The sequence below is a fragment of the Helianthus annuus genome, chromosome 13 (assembly GCF_002127325.2).
Source record: "Helianthus annuus cultivar XRQ/B chromosome 13, HanXRQr2.0-SUNRISE, whole genome shotgun sequence".
Taxonomy (NCBI): Eukaryota; Viridiplantae; Streptophyta; class Magnoliopsida; order Asterales; family Asteraceae; genus Helianthus; species Helianthus annuus.
Window position 1 is genome coordinate 57162446 of NC_035445.2, and position 20170 is coordinate 57182615.

Consider the following 20170-nt stretch of genomic DNA (forward strand, 5'->3'; position numbering starts at 1 on the left):
CTTTAATAACTAGTTACTTATGTTGAAGGTGATCTTTCCTTATCGTTTGTCCGTGGTGTCTTCGCGTTATTTTACTGTCTATATAAAACAAAAGATTTTCACCATTCATATCTCCACGGTCTATATGGAGGTATGTTGGCTACCTGGTCGGGGGTTAAGGGAACGGTTTGGTAAGGGTCTTGCCCTTGTTCAGCGTTTAGAGGTCCTGCTTGGGACCTGGGTCAAATTTAGTAGGATCTCCTTCAATGCCCATAGGTATTGGATGGCGGGGACCCAAACTCTTTGACCCCCTCATAAGTTAACTACTATTAATACTATAACCCGGCTATTTAGGACTGTATCCCTGCTGACTCAGACTACTTAGCCGAGGGTAACGTCACCGCCGAAAGCGGGGCCTACCACAATTTGCGTTAATAACTTAATTCATTATCTTTCAATAATCCGACCCTTTAGGATTGTATCCTTGCTGACTCAAACTACTGGGTTGAGGATAACGTCGCCTTCAAAAGAGGGGCCTACTACAATAACTAAGATAATCTCTTAAACAAGTGCAAAAGTGCGAAAATAATCAAAGGTTATACTAATACACGTGTCGGATCCAAGTGATTCATCTTGTCTATCTGTTTTTATTTTATTTTATTTTTCAGCATTTAGTTAGTTTTTATTTTCTTAGTTTAAAAACATTTTTCTCACTTTTTGATTTGATTAGACGTTGAGGATAAACCGGTATTAAAAGCTCTTGTGTCCTTGGACGACCTCGGTATCTTACCAACACTATATTACGTCCACGATGGGTGCACTTGCCCATATGTGTGTTTAGTGTTAGTGAATATCGTGTTTTATAAATTTAAAACTTGGCTAAAGGTGTAAAAAGGGTTTAATTATACATTAAAAATATATTACACTACACACGCGTCAACGGCCCTGTGCTCGCTGAGCACGGGGCGTGTTCAGTCTTCTGCCTTCTCTGTTTTGCTCGGGAGGATGCTGTCGAGGGGTCGGGCAATCCACTTTTGTCCCTTTTCTTGTATTTATGTTAGATTTTGCTGTCTTTTTGCTTCTTTTGTTAATTTGAGCTCATTTAATCCTGAAAATACAAAAGGAAGACAAAAACACACTTTTTCCAACACTAGTACTAAAAAAGGGTTCGTTTTATGCCACAATTGATATAATTTATATGTTGCATTTTGCGCGTATCAAATACCCCCACACTTGAATCTTTGCTTGTCCTCAAGCAAAACTCTTTATAATATGGCTTTATTCACTCCCAAATGGAATGGGTAGAAGAGATGGTTTTTGGGCTTGTCATAGAGTGTCGGGATTTTCCAAGATCGTTTAGGTTTTATTTTTATTTATTTACAATCCTATTCGTCATGATTTATTAAAAACATTTCATAAGATAAATTATTTATTAAGGCATAACATACCTTTTTAAAATTCTATTTATATACAAGTTCACATACCTCACGGGGGAAATCACTCACACTCGGCCGAAGGTGTATTTTTAGTGAATCACTCGAGAGCGGCGTGGAATTTATTTCTACCATAAGCTTGCCAAGCAATCAATCCTCTTCCTTTTTAACTTTATACCTTTGTAAATATCAAGAGGACTTTTTGGGTGAAGGGTTAGGCTTGGGCTAAAGGTGGGTGGTTGGGTTAGTGGTTAGTTGAAAAGGGCGAAAGACGTAAAAAGCGTTGGTTTTCGTAAAACATTTTGTTTTTGTGACTTTTTATTTCTAATGAAGTATTTATTCAAACAAGCTTTTGTTTGAGGAGCTTTGTTTGTTTATTTCCAACTTCATCATCATTCATCATATTTTTTTTTCAAGAGTCACACGAAAACCAAGCATTGTTACTAAAATAAAGGGTAAAAAATGAAAAAGGGATTTTGGTGGGTAAAAAGGGTTTTGGGTTAAGAAATGAAAAGGTTTAGGCTCAAAGGGGTTAACTAGGGGGATTTTGGGTAGGTGGTAAAAAAAAATGAAAAATAATGGTGTAGAAAGAAAAAGTGTTAGTCCTAATGCCTCCATCATTTACTTACTTGGGTTTAAGTTGGTAAGGACCGGGAATGTATTGTTGTGGCAAGTTCTAGAGTCGTAAGAAGCAAGCGGCTATTCACACAAGAAACGAAAAATGAGCATTTAGTGTAAAGATATGTATTTGTATGCTCTTTAAAGGCTCAAAACTCACTTTTGTGGGAATGGGTTTTTACGTGATCAAGTATATATAATCAAATTTTAACTAATTTTGTCATGCCGTTTCATAATTTTCTTATGTTGGTTCTTTTTATCACGACGCTATCGGTTGTAAATTTGTAAAAATATAACCTTGTTAGGGTTAGAATTCCCAACTTAAACTTAGACAAGTAAAAAAAATGCAAAATTTTTGAAAAATTTTTGGGTGATTAGCGATTCCAAATTGAGTTTTGTGTAAGGCTTGTTATTAGGACTTGCGAAATTCAAGGTTTTAGCACCCCCCCCACACTTAAATTATACATTGTCCTCGATGTGTCCTAAAAATAAGTTTTTAGGTTGATTGAATGTGTAAAATGGTGTTAAAAGCAAACTTTTATGTTACTGGTAGTCTGGACACGGCCCCGTGGGGACTGGGCACGGCCCCGTGTTCAGGTGCCAGTGACAAAAATTAAAGAAAAGAAACAGAAGACTGAACACGGGTGAACACGGCCCGTGTCCAGTTACCTGAACTGGGCAATTTTCTGCAGGATGTTCAGCACGGGGCCGTGTTGGCTGGACATGGCCCGTGCTGAGCTTACTGTAATGAAGGAATTGTTGTAGGATGGCCCTGTTGTGCATGGGCCATGTTTCTCGTTTCCCTTGCTATCCTTCACCATCCCGAGTGTGTTTTATTCCTACAAATTAAAACTAAAAGATTAGACTAAACTAAGGATAGTTCCGCGGAATGCCTCCATGGTGCGCCACGTTTATAAGGGTCCTTGGCTAGACCCAAGGTGAGGTTATATGTTTTCCGAGCGGGATTTTTTGCATCCCATGTTGCACCGTCGGAGAGCATCATCCAAACTCGAATCAATAACCTTCATGTAATTGACCGGGTCATCGTCCTCTATTTTCTTCCCAACCCCGAACTTCACTTCCTCATCACCATATTTTAAAGTGAGCGTTCCATCATTCATGTCTACCACTGCTTGCGTGGTGGCTAGAAATGGTATCCCTAGTATGAGGGGGACTTCGGTGTCTTCTTCCATATCAAGGATGATAACGTCGGCCGGGTAGACGAAATTATCAACTTTGACTAGCAGATTTTCAGCGACACCTTGTGGGAATTTGACGGATCGATCAGCAAGCTGTATACTCATCTTTGTAGGACTCGTCTTGCCTAAACCGAGTCTTTTAAACATTGATGCTGGCATGAGGTTGATGCTAGCACCAAGGTCGGCTAGAGCATTTCGAATGGGGGAGTCCCCAATTGAGCAAGGAATTGTGAAGCTTCCGGGATCAATCTTCTTTTGGGGAAGTTTATTGAGCACGAGGGCAGAGCATTCTTCGCCTAAGTTAACTAATTGCAATGATTCAATTTTCCTTTTATGAGTGAGAAAGTCCCTCATGAATTTTGAATATTTAGGCATTTGGGTTAGGACGTCAATGAAAGGAATGTTGACATGCAATTGTTTTAGTAGACTTTTGAATTTAGCAAATTGCTCATTGGTCTTCTGGCGAATTAACCTACCGGGGTACGGAACTCGAGGAGCCTTGGTAGGCTCTGGTGAAGGAGGAGAACCCGTCTCTTGTTGGGGCGTTGTTGCGGTCTCCTCGGTAGGCGGTGGGCCTTCCGCATGACCCACGGTACGGTTCCGTAGTGTTATGAGATGAACTTGTGCCTTTGGGTTTGTTTCGGTATTACTTGGTAACGCGCCCTGTGGTCTCTCGGAGAAATTTTGAGCTAGTTGACTTATTTGTTTTTCGATGTTTTGAATATTAGCTTGTTGATTTCTAAAATTTGATTCTAATTGTAGAAACCTATCCGAGTTTTTCTTTTCAGTGTCGGAGATGAGGCGAGATATAGTATCTTCAAGCCTCTCTCGTCCACCTTGTTGTTGAGAAAAATTTTGTGACTCATTCCTTGGTTGTTGAAAGTTTGTTCGTTGATATAGGTTTTGTTGGTTACTACTATTGCCGGGTTCTCTCCAACCAAGGTTAGGGTGGTTACGCCATCCTTGGTTGTAGGTGCCCGTTGGGGGACCCGACGGCCTAGGTCTATTATCAATGTAGTTTACCGACTCTGTTTGATCATCTGTTTCTTTCATACAACTCCAATTTTCATGTGGCCCACCACACCCTTCACAAGCCATAACCGAGACTATTTTTGTCATTTCTAGCTTTTTAATTTTTGAAGAAAGGGCCTCGATTTGGGCTTGTAAAGAAGTGCTTTCATCAACCTTATGGGCGCCCGGGGCAATAGATTTATTGCCTCGGGGAGTGTGCCATTGAAAATTGGTTTGAGCAATTTCCTCAATCTGATTATATATTTCTTGCGGGCGGCGATTACCTAAAAGTCCCCCAGAGCTAGAGTCAAGTGTTTGTCTAGTATGTGGCAACAATCCATTATAGAAGGTAGATACTTGTTGCCACACTGCAAGACCGTGATGAGGATACTTTCGTAATAGCTCCTTGAATCTTTCCCAAGTTTCATATAAGGATTCCCCCTCGTCTTGCGAGTATGTATTAATTTCAGTCATTAATTTAGCCGTTTTAGCGGGAGGAAAATACTTATATAGAAATTTTTGGGGTAGTTCATCCCAGGTGTTTACCGAACCAACTGGGAGGGTGTTAAGCCAAGCTTTTGCTCGGTCTTTTAGCGAAAATGGAAACATTCGAAGGCGAATGGCGTCATTTGATGCTCCATTGATCTGAAAGGTATCACATATTTCTAAGAAATTAGTAATATGTAGATGGGGATCCTCGTCTGCAAGCCCATGAAAGGTTGCAGAGTTTTGAAGCATCTGTATTAAATGTGGCCGAAGTTCGAAGTTATTGGCTTCGACATTCGGTGCATTGATAGCGGCGCCAAGGTTACCTACGGTGGTCGTAGGTAATCCATGAGGGTACGCTGGTCCGCCATTGGAGGTGGGTCCCCCAAAACCTTCTCTTGGTTTTTAGCTTTTAGTCTTTTTCTGAGAAAGCGTTCGGGTTCTTCTAGAGGTTCTTTTATGTCTTTATTAGAACTGGAGCTCATACACTACGTAGAGGTGGCGTCAGGTTCCAAGTCCTGCAACAAAACAGAAAAGAATGTTGGTCAGAAGGTTCACCACGGCCCCGTGCTCAGTGAACACGGCCCGTGGTCGGAGTTACAGTGATTGTTTTCCGGATCCCTTTTACTGGAAAGTTGGACACGACCCCGTGTTGCACCGACACGGCCCCGTGCTTAGCCTTCTGTAACTCGGCAAATAAAAACTGCCAGTACCAATGCTGGGCACCGGGCGTGTCCGACCAGGCACGGCCCGTGCTGAGCTCTGCAGAAGCTGAAAAATTAAGAAAATCCTAAAAAAATAAAAAGACAATAAAAAAATGATTAGGCCGTTGATTCCTAACTTTCTTAAAATCCTTGTGTCCCCGGCAACGGCGCCAAAAAACTTGATGCGTGTGGGTGTATATATATTTAGGTGTATATTTTAAGCCCTTTTTACACTTTGTAGCCAAGTTTTAAATATATAAAACACGATATTTACTAACACTACACACCCATATGGGCAAGTGCACCCATCGTGGACGTAGTATAGTGTTGGTAAGATACCGAGGTCGTCCAAGGACACAAGAGCTTTTAGTACCGGTTTATCCTCAACGTCTAACCAAATCAAAATGTTAGAAAAGATTTTTTTAAAACTAAGAAAATAAAACTAACTAAATGCTGTAAAATATAAAAATAAAAGTAAAACAGATAGACAAGATGAATCACTTGGATCCGACTCGTGTATAGTGTAACCTTTGATTATTTTCGCACTTTTGCACTTGTTTAAGAGATTATCTTAGTTATTGTAATAGGCCCCTCTTTTGAAGGTGATGTTACCCTCAACCCAGTAGTTTGGTTCAGCAAGGATACAATCCTAAAGGGTCGGATTATTGAAAGATAATTAATTAAGTTATTAATGCAAATTATAGTAGGCCTGTCTTTTGAAGGTGACGTTACCCTCGACTAAGTAGTCTGAGTCAACAGGGATACAGTCCTAAATAGCCGGGTTATAGTATTAATAGTAGTTTACTTATGAGGGGGTCAAAGAGTTTGGATCCCCGCCATCCAATACCTTTGGGTATTGAAGGAGATCCTACTAAATTTGACCCAGGTCCCTTGCAGGACCTCTAAACGCTGAACAAGGGCAAGACCCATACCAAACCGTTCCCTTAACCCCCGACCAGGTAGCCAACATACCTCCATATAGACCGTGGAGATATGAATGGTGAAAATCTTTTATTTTATATAAACAGTAAAATAATGTCAAGACACCACAGACAAACGATAAGGAAGAATCACCTTCAACATAAGAAACTAGTTATTAAAGTCATTAATACAAAACCAAATAAAAAGTGCAAAAGATTAAAAATAAAAAGTATTACACTAGACACTTGTCTTCACCAAGTGATGTAAGAGACTTAGGCAAACATGGCCTTTGATTGTCAAGAACTCTTACGATCAATCTTGGATCCCGAGACGACTCACACACTCTAAGATGGACAATGGATGATGGTGGTGGATGATGGTGTTATGGTGGTGGTGGGTGGTGGGTGAAGTGTGAGAGAGGTGGTGTGCCAAGGGATGAGTTGAAATGGCTCCAAGCACTCCTATTTATAGGCTGAACAGAAGCCTGGGCACGACCCCATGTCCGTCTGACACACTCTCTCTCTTCATTAATTGTAATTCGCAATTACAATAAATGCGCCTGCAGTACTCTGACCACGCCCCCGTGTCCGCTGGGCACGGCCCCGTGATGGGCAATAGAAGCTTCTATTAGTTTGTCTTTTCTGCTGCTTCTTGGGCACGGCCCCGTGCTCGCTGAGCACGGGGCGTGTTCAGTCTCTTGCCTTCTCTGTTTTGCTCGGGAGGATGCTGTCGAGGGGTCGGGCAATCCATTTTTCCCTTTTCTTGTATTTATGTTAGATTTTGCTGACTTTTTGCTTCTTTTGTTAATTTGAGCTCATTTAATCCTGAAAATACAAAAGGAAGACAAAAACACACTTTTTCCAACATTAGTACTAAAAAAGGGTTAGTTTTATGCCACAATTGATATAATTTCTATGTTGCATTTTGCGCGTATCAAATATATATGAATATATACATGTTTATGTCAACTGGTTATACTCGAAATTCCAATTCAAATCCTTCGTCGTAATCCCGATTCCTCTTACACCTTCGTTTGCCCATATAGGGTGACCTTGGTGTTCCATCCTCCTAAACTCGTACACTCGTCAACACTTGGATAATCGGAAGCCTTAGCAATTATGTGAGTACACTTGACCCGTTTCCCTTTTAAATACACTTTGGGTGCAACATGTTTTACATTTTAAACCGCACAATTTACAAACATGCTTTTATTCATTCGATCCGTATACATGCCTTGTTATGCTTAGGTTCATGCTAGATTACGTACTACTTGTTAACTCGGCTTAAACAGTTATAGCGCTATAGGAGTAGCACACCACCCGATGGGGTTTTGTTAAGTCTTTATTCTATAACGGTCTTGTTGCTTTTGCGACGAGGGATACTAAATACTAGTGGACACTAGAGTTGACATATTGGTATGCATGATAGGTTGACCTTGTATACCAAATGCTATGTTGGATTGAAATTACTTTTTATACACATGACACGAGTCTAAAACTTGTGTACTCGCCAATACCTTTGTATTGAACTAAGCTTTTTAAAACATGTTGCAGGTTTAGCGATGATGTTGGTGATGCATGGAATCTAGTAGGATGCTTAGATACACTTTAATTTGTATTCTTATCGCATTGTATTTCAGTATTCATGATGTTGTATTTACTTCAAATTCTTGTAATTGATTCTTTAGAAATGAAATGAAATTTACTAATACTTGTCACAATTATTACTGTTATGATGTCTCGAGCAATCTATTTCGTCTCACTCCGATGTTTCCGCCATCGGTTGGGGTGTGACAGATTGGTATCAGAGCCATAACTATAGGGAATTAGGAAAAGTAGGAATGCTTTGACCTAGTCTATAGTTTTAGAGCTTTATTCTTGTGTATTGCTTGAAACTACTTGCATGCTACTTTACTCGCTTCTCATTTATTCGCTTTGACTTTTTAAACATATATGTCGCTTGTGTGTTAATACTTGATGTGCTATTCTTATGTGTCAACACTTGTCTTATTATGTGTCGAGACTTGATTTATTGATCTATTCTTTGTGTGTTATTCTCGACATGCCTTTTATGTGCTTACACTTGTTCGTTATTTCCTTTAACAATACGCCTTTTTCCAAGGCATTTTACTCGATTTTTCTTAAACTCGAAAACACTCGTATTACACAAACGAGACGAGTTTACCAAAATAGGCGTGAAACCCACAATTTGGTAAACGACTCTCATTCCGCCTGATTCTATTTTCGCACGAAATTCACCATTAAGTTAGGAGTGAAATCCACATCTTAATGGAAATTTCAAATTTAAATTCTAGTGGACGCTCGTCAACGTGTCGAAATTTAATTGACCCGACGAGTGCCAACTACACTTACGGTACGAAGTCGTCAAGTTAGGGGTGAAACCCGCACCTTGTTGACTAGTCCCACTCCTTGATTTTTATATATCCTGCCAAGTCTCGAATTGTCGATTGAATTGGAACATGTAATCACCGGAAGGGTAAATACCATTAACTGATGTGTCGGCGAGAGTATTTCACCTATTAGGCCAAAGCATGCTCTCAAATTCAAAAGACTCTTCGACCACTTTAGTTAGTCAACGTTCCGTTTTGGAACCATCCGAGTTTCTTTTTTATCAGACTTACGTTTTATTACTCCGATCTTTCATAATGAAACTCTCTTTTGTCGAGTTTGGGCCATTTTCGATATTTCACTATTGCGCATACATCATACTATTACTTTTCATACGATTATAAATTATTAGCATACATGATTTTACGTAATTTTTATTTACATTTCTTGCAACAACAAATGGAGACATGTCATCAAGATAGGAGTGATTCCCTTACCTTGATGACTAACTCCGTTTTATTTCTCACCTTACAAGACCTCACCAACGAGTTAGGGGTGATTCCTTTACCTAGGTGATCGTTACCAACACTTTCTTTTAATAGGCTATATTATGTAAACACAATCAGGTTTATACCTAAATCATTTATCATGTATTTCAAAATGCTTCATTTATTTAAACGTACCTCTTATTCTATAATCTATTTTCACATAACTCGCATACACAAAAATTTTAATGTTACCATAAACGCTTGTTCCTCGATTTTCAAAATTTCACGAAATACTACTTGTCAGCCTAGTCGGTCTAATAAATCCGTTGCCCACAAATTCACCAATCAACGTAAATATTGAAACACGCTCCTCCCACACCATTAAACTAGAGTTTTTTTTATTTTCAATTGAGAATCAAATCAACTTTTTGCGCACCTATAATATAGTACAACTATTATTCAACATTTACTAAAACTTCTCTTAAAAACAATAAAACATTTTATTAAAAGACGCTTTTCAACAATCACTAAGTTCATATACCAAATCCCTTTTCGAAGGATCAACTTTTTTTTACAAGAGTCTGTAAGTTTCAAAATTTTCTAATACAAGGTTAGTTAAAACGATGCAAACTTATTAATCTCTAGAACTTTTCAAAACCTCACTTGATACGTCAATTAAATTCAAATCACGTGGGCAAGGAAACTTCATAGGATCCAATAATTTTCAACTATATCAATTCTTCTTCTTCAAAAAAAAAAAAAAAAAAAAACCATAGTAGCAATTTCATTCCTATACAAAGTACCTTTTCACATAACCAATAGATGTTTTATACTCTCTATACATTCTAGAGTCTATATTTCGTGACAACTCAATCTATTTTAACTTCACGTTCTGCGCAAACAACTATATCATTTTGCACGTTTTAGTCAATATCTCACCACAATCTCATGCGCGTCACTCGTTCCATTTTTCTTTCATACTCAAAACTTTTAATCTTTTACGCGCACAAACTCGTGTATTTCGATTATACTATAAACAAAATCATTATCTCCTACATCCATTCTTATACCTTTTATGCCTTCACTCATGTTCACACTTACACATTTAAATTATGCTCATGATACAAAATTCACACGTTTTACGTTTATACAAACACTCACAATTATACATTTATGTTGTACCTACATTCATGTTTATACTACATTCATATTCATATTCATGTTCATACATTTTATGTTTTCAAATACACTTATACAACTTTGTTTACACTTATATTCCTACACATATATCTTATTCATATTTAAACCTTCATGTTTTACACCTATATTCACGTTCATATCTATGCTCATACATCTTATGTTCACACTTATACTCGTATTCATACTCATACGCTTTGTATTTATACTTAAACTCATGTTTGTACTCACATTTTATACTCACTTTCACACACGTTATACTTATACTTATGCTAATGCTTACAATCATACTCATGATTCATACATTCGTACCCGTACGCGAGCGGAATCTGAGGGATTCGCTTACGTGGGTCCCATACATACTTAAGCATGGACTTGCTTATATACTACATTCTTATACGTACACAAATTTTTTTTAATTTCAAATTTTTGTATACCCTGATTCATACACAACTACTACAAGCTATGCGGATCATGCGTCGATCAGTATAATCGCGGGTGCACACGGGATTATAGTGGTAGGCGGATGAGAATCATGGAGTGTACTACTGTGTATGGTAAGACACAGAACGTAACATGACACCGACTAACGAAACGGACGTCACGTGGTCAAAACATGGTGGATACGCCGCCGGTACTTCATATACATAAGTGTTTTCAACATGTTACTAAACTTTCGTAAAACGTGCCATGAGAATTTCAGTGTTTTACAGAACTTTTAGACCAAATACAAACTTTAAACAACTCACAAACGCATTATATCCGATTATCCACGACGAGACCTCATTCTTAACACCCTACTTTCGTCTATCCAATACTTATACTATTCTTATACTCACAATCGTCTATTAGATCAATCGTTCCCCCTTATACCTCAATTATTCTCCGTTGTCTCAAACTCCAAAGCCTCAATTTTAAACAATCCTCTTCGGCTTGCCAAAAACCCTTTCGAGTCTTTCTCTTGAAGAAATTTCCGGACTAAATTGTAACACCCCGTGTTTTCGAATGTCAAAGTCAAAGTCCAAGTCAACTTTGCCTTCTTTGACTGTAATTAGTCTATTTTTTTGTTTTATTCGTATTATGTGGAGTAAGTGTTATAATCAAGAAAGAATCGAAGTAATCGAATACTTTATCGACCCGAACCGATTTACGACTGTGAATAGTAGGAAGTAACAATGCAATAAAGTTAACGAATCAGTAATCAAACCGATCTAACCACCATCGAACTCGAATCTCGAAATACGCGAACCTTGGTTGTTGTTATACGTGTATGTGTGCCTTATGTGTTACCTGTGCGTGTTTACTTTATGTTTTGTGTGGTGATCAATCGAATCAATCGAAACTCGAATCGAAACTCGAAACTCAAGTCAAATGCAATCGAAATCGAATTACGACGAATGATAATGTAAGGATAGGGTGAAATATAGGTGATTGTATGTTAGATATAGTAGTTGGGACTGAGAGTAATTTGAATAGGAAACTCTCCCGTACTCGTATCTTCTTCAATCGAAACCGAAATATCGAAAATCGTCGCACCGAACACTCGAACCAGGCTGTTGACCGATCAGGCTGTCAGCCGATCGAACAGCCCAGCCGATCGGACGGACTGTCCGATCGAGCAGGCTGTCCGATCGGGATGCCTGGCCGATTGGCCAGCCCTTTCCTCTTTTGGAGCCTATAAATAGGGCTGTCATTGTCATTATTTCCACTTTTGAAAACTCTATAACCAGCCAGCTCGTGCTCCCCTCCTTTTCTCAGATTTCTTCCAATTTCGGTAAGTTTTCATCCTAAATCTTGTACTTTCTTGATCAAAACATGCTCCTACACCTTTCTATCTTTCAAATCTTGATTTCCAACAGTGAAATCATCAAGATCTAAGCATTCTAGGATGATGTCATCATGGTGTTCTTCAAGAACATCAAGATCTAAGCATTCTAGGATGATGTCGTCATGGTGTTCTTCAAATCATTAAGATCTAAGCATTCTAGGATGATGTCATCATGATGTCATCGGGTTAAACATTAAACTACCGTTCCGAGCAGTTTACCGGCCGGACTTGGGTGATTCCTGTCCGAGCAGGGGAAACAAGTAAGAACGAAGGTTCCAAGGTTCAGCTCGTTATCAAACTACCTCAATATAACGTCAAGTAATCAGAACAACCAAGGTGTTAGACGAACAGGCCGACCAGGTCAGAATGCTGGCCGAACGGTTAGGCTTTTCGAACGAACAGCCCAACCGATCGGACATACCAGCCGATCGACCAGGCTAGCCGATCGGCTAGCATATGGCCCCACACACAACAGTTTCATGAAATATGGTATTGAACGAGGTATTGTTCGGTCGAACAGTCGTTTGTCAACATTACTCCTCGGATCATAAGATACTATGCTTCAACCCTTAATCGATTTTCAATTCGTTGGACGTACTGGAATGCCACCCGATCGAGCATGCTGTTCGATCGAGTATGTCGATCGATCGAGTGACATCCTGCTGAGGACTACTACTGAAGTTCCTAACCGATCGGTTAAGCCGGTCGATCGAACAGACCGTTCGATCGATCGACCTGAAAGGTAAGAACACTTAAGTGTTCTCAAATAATACAACGAAAACTTCAAAAGGTCAAACCATCATACACAAACACATCCTACTCAAAGGAAGAAACAATCCACTCAAACGGTCCAGCCGATCGGGCCTACCGGCCGATCGAATAGACTGTCCAAACGGACTGTCCAGCCGAACGAACAACCCGTTCGATCGAACCAACTGTTCGATCGACCAGGCTGATCGACCCACCATCACTTGTTTCCATTCTACGTGTATTCATCGTTATGCTATCGAACTATTCAGGCTAACCCTACTCTCAAGCGCTCCCTTCAATCCATCAATCAATCGCTGTGAGTATACTTGATCCCTTTTTGCTTTTAGCACTTTTGGGTGTTACATACATTACTTATATCAAAACACAAACGATCACACTACTCAAACTATTTGAACGCTAACCAATATGCATGTATTACGTGACTAAATGAATGCTTGTTGATTGTGTTTACACGTGGAATGATGTCTACCTGCCTTAACGACATAGTACTATAGTTTGGACTCAGCACCCGTTCACATGGGGGTTGTTAAGGATAATTACTTGCATGGATTACGGTGGTGATCATGTATTGCGAACCTCTAGGACTGTCAACCTGCAGTCATTGGTATCGATAGGTCCATGTCGATAATTAACATGCTTCGTTTTCCTCTGTGTACGTGCTGGTTATGCGTAAACTATTCGAACTCAATATGCTATTATCAAACTTGTATGCTCACCTTTACATTATATGTATTGACTTTATTTTAACGTATGTGACAGGTGTTTAAGATGTTTTCTTGCTAGGAAAGCGAGGCTAGAATAAAGCTCTAGAGGTCCCCAACAAATAGTTGTCTATCAGGAAAAAGCAACTAGAGCATAGTTGTCTGTAGATCTTGTCAGGCTGGGTCTTTAGGAGCATTTGAACAATATTTATTTGTTTATTTAAATCTGAGTTGTCGGAACAGAATACTTGACTGGTTGTTATCTGTAATAATTTGTTTGTTATTTGAGACACAGTATGGGACGTGTTATTAAACTGAATAGTGATGATAATTGTTATGGAAACTTCTGGACAATCTGTTTCGCTCAGTGCCATGCCCCGATGATTCCGCCATCGGTTGGGGTGTGACAGATTGGTATCAGAGCCATAACTATAGGGAATTAGGCAAGACACGACCTAGTCCGGGTCGCTGTCTTAGAGACCTAGACTATAGTTAGGAACCAACAGACCAAGCTTATGTGCTAGATTCTGATATTCTTCGCTATCACTGCACTCGAATTTTCAAATAAAGTCAAGCGATTTAATCGGGATTAGGTGTGAAAACCACAAACTCTCGACTAAATTGTTTGATCAATGCTGATTTTATCCATTTATCAATGATTTTCTCACTACTTTCGATAACGAACGAGGAGAATTATACCAAATCAGGAGTGAAATCCATATTTTGATGAATAATCTCCTCAAATTTTACTAAAACAAGGAAGAAACCAAGCCAGGGGTGAAACCCGAACCTTGGCAACTTATTCCAACTTTTACTCATCTCAGCAAAGCCTCGACGGACTCCAATGACCTGAACTCATTAGTATGACCTAGGGAATACGTGTTGAATGCCCAAGAATCGAGGCAGAAACGCGACCCGAACGTCGAAAAGTGACGACAAGTCTACTGCGAATAGTCGAATCGCTTTGGGTAGTCAATGTCTAGTAGCCGCAGACAATCCACTTCTCGATTTTATGTGTTTCGATTCTGAGCCCGCAACTGCTGAACTCTGATGATTCGTTGATTTTATGTGTTTTATGTGTGATTACCTGTTTATGTGTTTTATTTTGATGATTCGCTCGATTTTTGCTATCACTTTGATCGACACACCCAATTCGCATTGCTCTTCTACCTCAAAACAGTAACAAGTCGTTACGAATCTACACGATACTATGCTAGGATATACGCTATACTACACTATACTCGACATGCTATACGATTTTGCGATACTATTCGATATACTATATGCGATTGCTATATACAAACGACTCGCGAGCCTTGAATGATAGGTTTCTGTATTCTGACTGCCTCTATGATTAAATGTTTATGTGCTTCTGTGCTTAGGTGTCTCTGTGCGCTACGTGCCTACGTGCTTATGTGCTTCTGTGGTTATGTGAATCTGTGAATTTGTGTTTATGTGATTATGTGATGCGTGATTCGACGTGATTCTAAGCTTTAGTAAGTAGTAGACGTGTGAGGTGAGATTCGATTGTTGTGTCTGAGACCTACGACGATGTCTATTGCAGACCATGTCGTCATCTGGACACCGAACTCCACTTACTCGCCAAGAGAAGAGAGACATTGCCAAAAGTGTGGCAAAAGCTATGAGCGATGTCTTTGAAAACGCCAGCAAATCGTCTGAGGAGTCGCGAATTGATGCTCCCAAACATACCAACAAGACTGGGTTCAACTTTAAACAATTCAAGGCATGCGGACCAAAGGAATTCACCGGAGAAGATGGCCCAACAGCTATGTTTCAATGGTTCGATTCTATCGACGTCACTCTGCACCAAAGCGGCTGTCTAGAAAGTCTCCGCACCCTCAATGCTACAGGCGTCTTCAAGTCCCGAGCTCTAGACTGGTGGACGGCCGAACGAAACAAACGCGGGAATGATGCAGCTTATGAGCTGACATGGAAGGAGCTGAAAGCCATCATGATGGACGAATTCTGCCCTCCCCATGAACGCCAAAAGCTGGAGGACGAGTTTTGGAACATTAAGCAGAAGGATGGAGATAACGCTGCCTTGACTGCACGCTTTAAACAACTCAGCATCATTTGTCCCGATCAAGTCAAGACGTCAGACATGGTCATCAAGAAGTATATTCGAGCCCTACCCGATTGTGTTGCCGATTTCGTTCATGCTGCCAAGCCATCATCGATTGAAGAGACCTAGCTGCTTGCCACTGAGATCAATGACAAACGGGTAAAGTCTGGTTTTTGGGATAAGCATACCAAGTCTCTGCACCAAGCCACCACCGCATCGACCATCGACACCACCACTGCTCAACCCTCCAAATCATCAAGAAGAAAGAAGAAGCACAACAACAACAGCTCCAGCAACAAGAACTATGCTGTGACAACAACTGCTGCTCCTCTACAAGCTGTACAGGCTCAGCAGCAGTCTCACCACCGACAAGCTCCAGTGATCAATGCGCCACCAGCTAAGCGCACTTACACAGGTCCCCACCCGCTCTGCCCGACATGCTCATATCATCATCCGGTGGGAATCGCCTGTCGTTTCTGCGCCCACTGCAACCTCTACGGGCATTTCACTGCGAATTGTCGCTATGGTCCCCGTCAAGCCCCAGTTCAAGCCGCCGCTCATCAAGCTCTACTTCCAGCCCCTCAAGGCCAACCTGCAGCTTAAGCACCCGCGGTCAATGCTCGAGTCTGCTTTACATGTGGTGACCCTAACCACTTTGCAAACATGTGCCCGAACCGGGTTGGGAAACAAGAACCCCAGCAGCAGCAGCAACAGCAGCAGCCTCAGCAGCAACAGCAAGCAGCCCGTGCCAGAACCTTTAACATCAACGCCCGTTAAGCCCAGGCTGACAACAACGTGGTTAATGGTACATTCCTTGTGAATGGTATTTATGCGTCATGTTTGTTTGATACTGGAGCCGATAACTACTTTGTGTCGTTTGAATTCGGGAAGCTCCTTAGTCGTAAGCGTTCTTATCTCCCCTCATCATTCGAAGTCGAAGTTGCTACTGGAAGAACCGTCGCAGTTAATTCTGTTCTTCGTGATTGCATCCTCGAGCTCAAAAATCACATCTTCCCAATCAACCTTATTCCGATGCAACTCGGAAGTTTTGACGTCATAGTAGGCATGGACTTTCTTCGTGAAAATCATGCTGAAGTTGTGTGTTTCGAAAAGATGATTCGATTCTCGCTCGCAAATGGTGATCTCTTATGTGTATACGGTGAAACAGCTTCGAAAGGTCTCAAGCTCATGTCGTGTACCCAAGCTAGCAAGTATCTCCGCAAGGAATACAGAGCTTTCTTGGCCAACACTGTAGTAGCGGAGAAGGAAAATAAAAAGAAGGTTGAAGTCAAAGACGTCCCAGTGGTTCGTGAATTTCCTCAGGTGTTCCCTGATGATCTTCCCGGACTACCGCCAAGTCGTGATATCGACTTTCGTATCGACCTAATTCCTGGAGCTAACCCTATTGCCAAAGCCCCTTATTGACTCGCGCCATCCGAAATGAGGGAACTCTCAAACCAACTCCAGGAGTTACTTGAAAAAGGCTTCATTCGCCTGAGCACCTCTCCTTGGGGCGCACCAGTCCTTTTCGTCAAAAAGAATGATGGGTCGTTCAGGATGTGCATCGACTATCGGGAATTGAATAAGCTGCCCATCAACAATGGTATCCCCTACCTCGAATCGATGATTTGTTTGATCAGCTGCAAGGTGCATCGTGTTTCTCGAAGATCGATTTACGTTCAGGTTATCATCAATTACGCATACAAGAGGAAAATATACCCAAAACCGCTTTTCGAACTCGATACGGCCACTACGAGTTCGTTGTTATGCCTTTTGGTTTAACCAATGCGCCCGCGGTTTTTATGGATCTGATGAATCGCGTGTGTAAACCTTACCTTGACCTTTTCGTCATCGTGTTCATCGAGGATGTCTTGATTTATTCCAAGTCGAAAGCCGAACACGCGCAACATCTACGTTTAGTTCTCGAGTTACTCCAGGGGAACCAACTCTATGCCAACTTCTCCAAGTGCGAATTCTGGTTGGAGGAGGTTCAGTTTCTGGGTCACATTGTGAATAGTCAGGGTATTCATGACGATCCCGCGAGGATTGAAGCAGTTAAAAACTGGATTACACCAAAGAACCCGTTTGAAGTTCGTTCTTTTCTCGGACTAGCGGGCTATTATCGATGATTTATCGAAGGATTCTCTAAGATCGCTGTGCCGCTTACTGCTCTTACTCATAAAGACAGGTCTTTTGTTTGGGGAACTGAACAAGAGTCTGCTTTTCAAACCCTTAAGCGCAAGCTCTGCAATGCTCCTGTTCTCACGTTGCCAGACGGAAACAACGATTTCATTGTCTATTGTGATGCTTCCAACCTTGGTCTTGGCTATGTTCTCATGCAACAAGAAAGGTTATAGCTTACGCATCTCGTCAGCTCAGAATCCACGAGAAGAACTATACAACCCACGATCTCGAGCTAGGCGCAGTTGTTTTTGCATTGAAGATTTGGTGACACTACCTGTATGATACCAAGTGTACGATCTTCACCGATCACAGGAGTTTACAACACATCTTTAATCAGAAAGAACTTAACATGCGTCAATGCAGATGGGTGGAACTTCTTAGCGATTATGACTATGAGATTCGTTATCACCCAGGCAAGGCAAATGTTGTAGCCGACGCACTCAGCAGACGAAGTTATTTGCTCAGTATTCGCAATACCCAAGCCCAGCACAATCTCGAAGCTCTCATCCGCGAAGCCCAGCATGCTTGTTTTAACTAACGCACTTTGAAGAAGGAGAGAATCTATCACGATGGAGCTCAGCTTGTAAGCAAAGCAGGTGGGATTTTCTATTATCTGGACCGAATTTGGATCCCTAAGCGGACCGATTTGCGAAAGATTATCATGAACGAAGCCCACAAATCCCAGTATTCTATTCATCCCGGTGCCGATAAAATGTACCAGGATCTTCGTTACAAGTACTGGTGGCCGGGTATGAAAAGGGATATCGCTCTTTATGTTGGAAGTTGCCTGACTTGTGCGAGAGTCAAGGCTGAACATCAGCGACCTTCTGGCTTACTCGAACAGCCTCCAATCCCCATATGGAAGTGGGAGAGTATAGCTATGGATTTCATAACCAAACTTCCGCCCACGCCATCAGGTCACGACAGCATTTGGGTTATAGTTGATCGTTTGACCAAATCAGCCCACTTCTTGCCAATACGAGAAGACTACAAGGTAGAACGACTAGCCCGAATCTACACCAATGAGATCATTTGTAATCATGGTATGCCTCATGACATTAATTCAGATCGTGATGCTTGGTTTACTTCGCGATTGTGGGAAATGTTTCAAGCGGCCCTTGGTACGTCGCTTAACCTGAGTACTGCATTCCATCCCCAAACTGACGGACAGACTGAAAGAACGATTCGTACTCTTGAAGACATGCTCCGCACGTGTGTCATAGACTTCGGTGGTAGTTGGAACAAATACCTACCATTAGTCGAATTCTTGTACAACAATAGTTATCATGCCAGCATACAAATGGCACCATTCGAGGCTTTATATGGAAGAAGATGTCGTTCACCTATTGTATGGCACGAGATCGGTCATTCGCAATTAACCGGTCCGGAGTTATTACAAGAAACGACTGACAAAATCCTCCAGATTCGAGACAATTTGTCGAAAGCCAGGGATAGACAGAAAAGCTACGCCGATAGAAGATGCAAGCCCCTTGAATTTGACGTTGGCGACTACGTACTCCTAAAGGTGTCACCTTGGAAGGGTGTGGTCAGATTCGGCAAGTAAGGGAAACTAGCGCCTCGATATGTTGGACCTTTTAAGATTCTGGAAAGGATCGGAAAAGTCGCCTACAAACTCGAACTACCGGAGGAACTTAGTAACGTCCACCCGACTTTCCAAGTGTCACACCTCCGAAAATGCCTAGCTGAACATGATCTGATTGTACCCCTTGGCGATCTTCAGGTGAACGAAACGTTACACTTCGTGGAAAAGCCTGTCGAAATCATGGATCGCCAGACCAAGCAACTCAGGCGCTCGCGCATCCCTATCGTGAAAGTCCGATAGGAAGGCAAACGAGGCGCGGAGTTCCCTTGGGAACTCGAAAGCGACATGAAGGCTAAGTACCCGTAGTTGTTCAAATAAAGATCTGGAGCGTCAAATTGGTAATTCACGGTGTTGTGCAGCTTCGAGCCTAATTTCGGGACGAAATTCCCTAAACAAGGGGAGGCTGTAACACCCCGTGTTTTCGAATGTCAAAGTCAAAGTCAAAGTCCAAGTCAACTTTAACTTCTTTGACTGTAATTAGTCTATTTTTATGTTTTATTCGTATTATGTGGAGTAAGTGTTGTAATCAAGAAAGAATCGAAGTAATCGAATATTTTATCGACCCGGACCGATTTACGACTGTGAATAGTAGGAAGTAACGATGCGATAAAGTTAA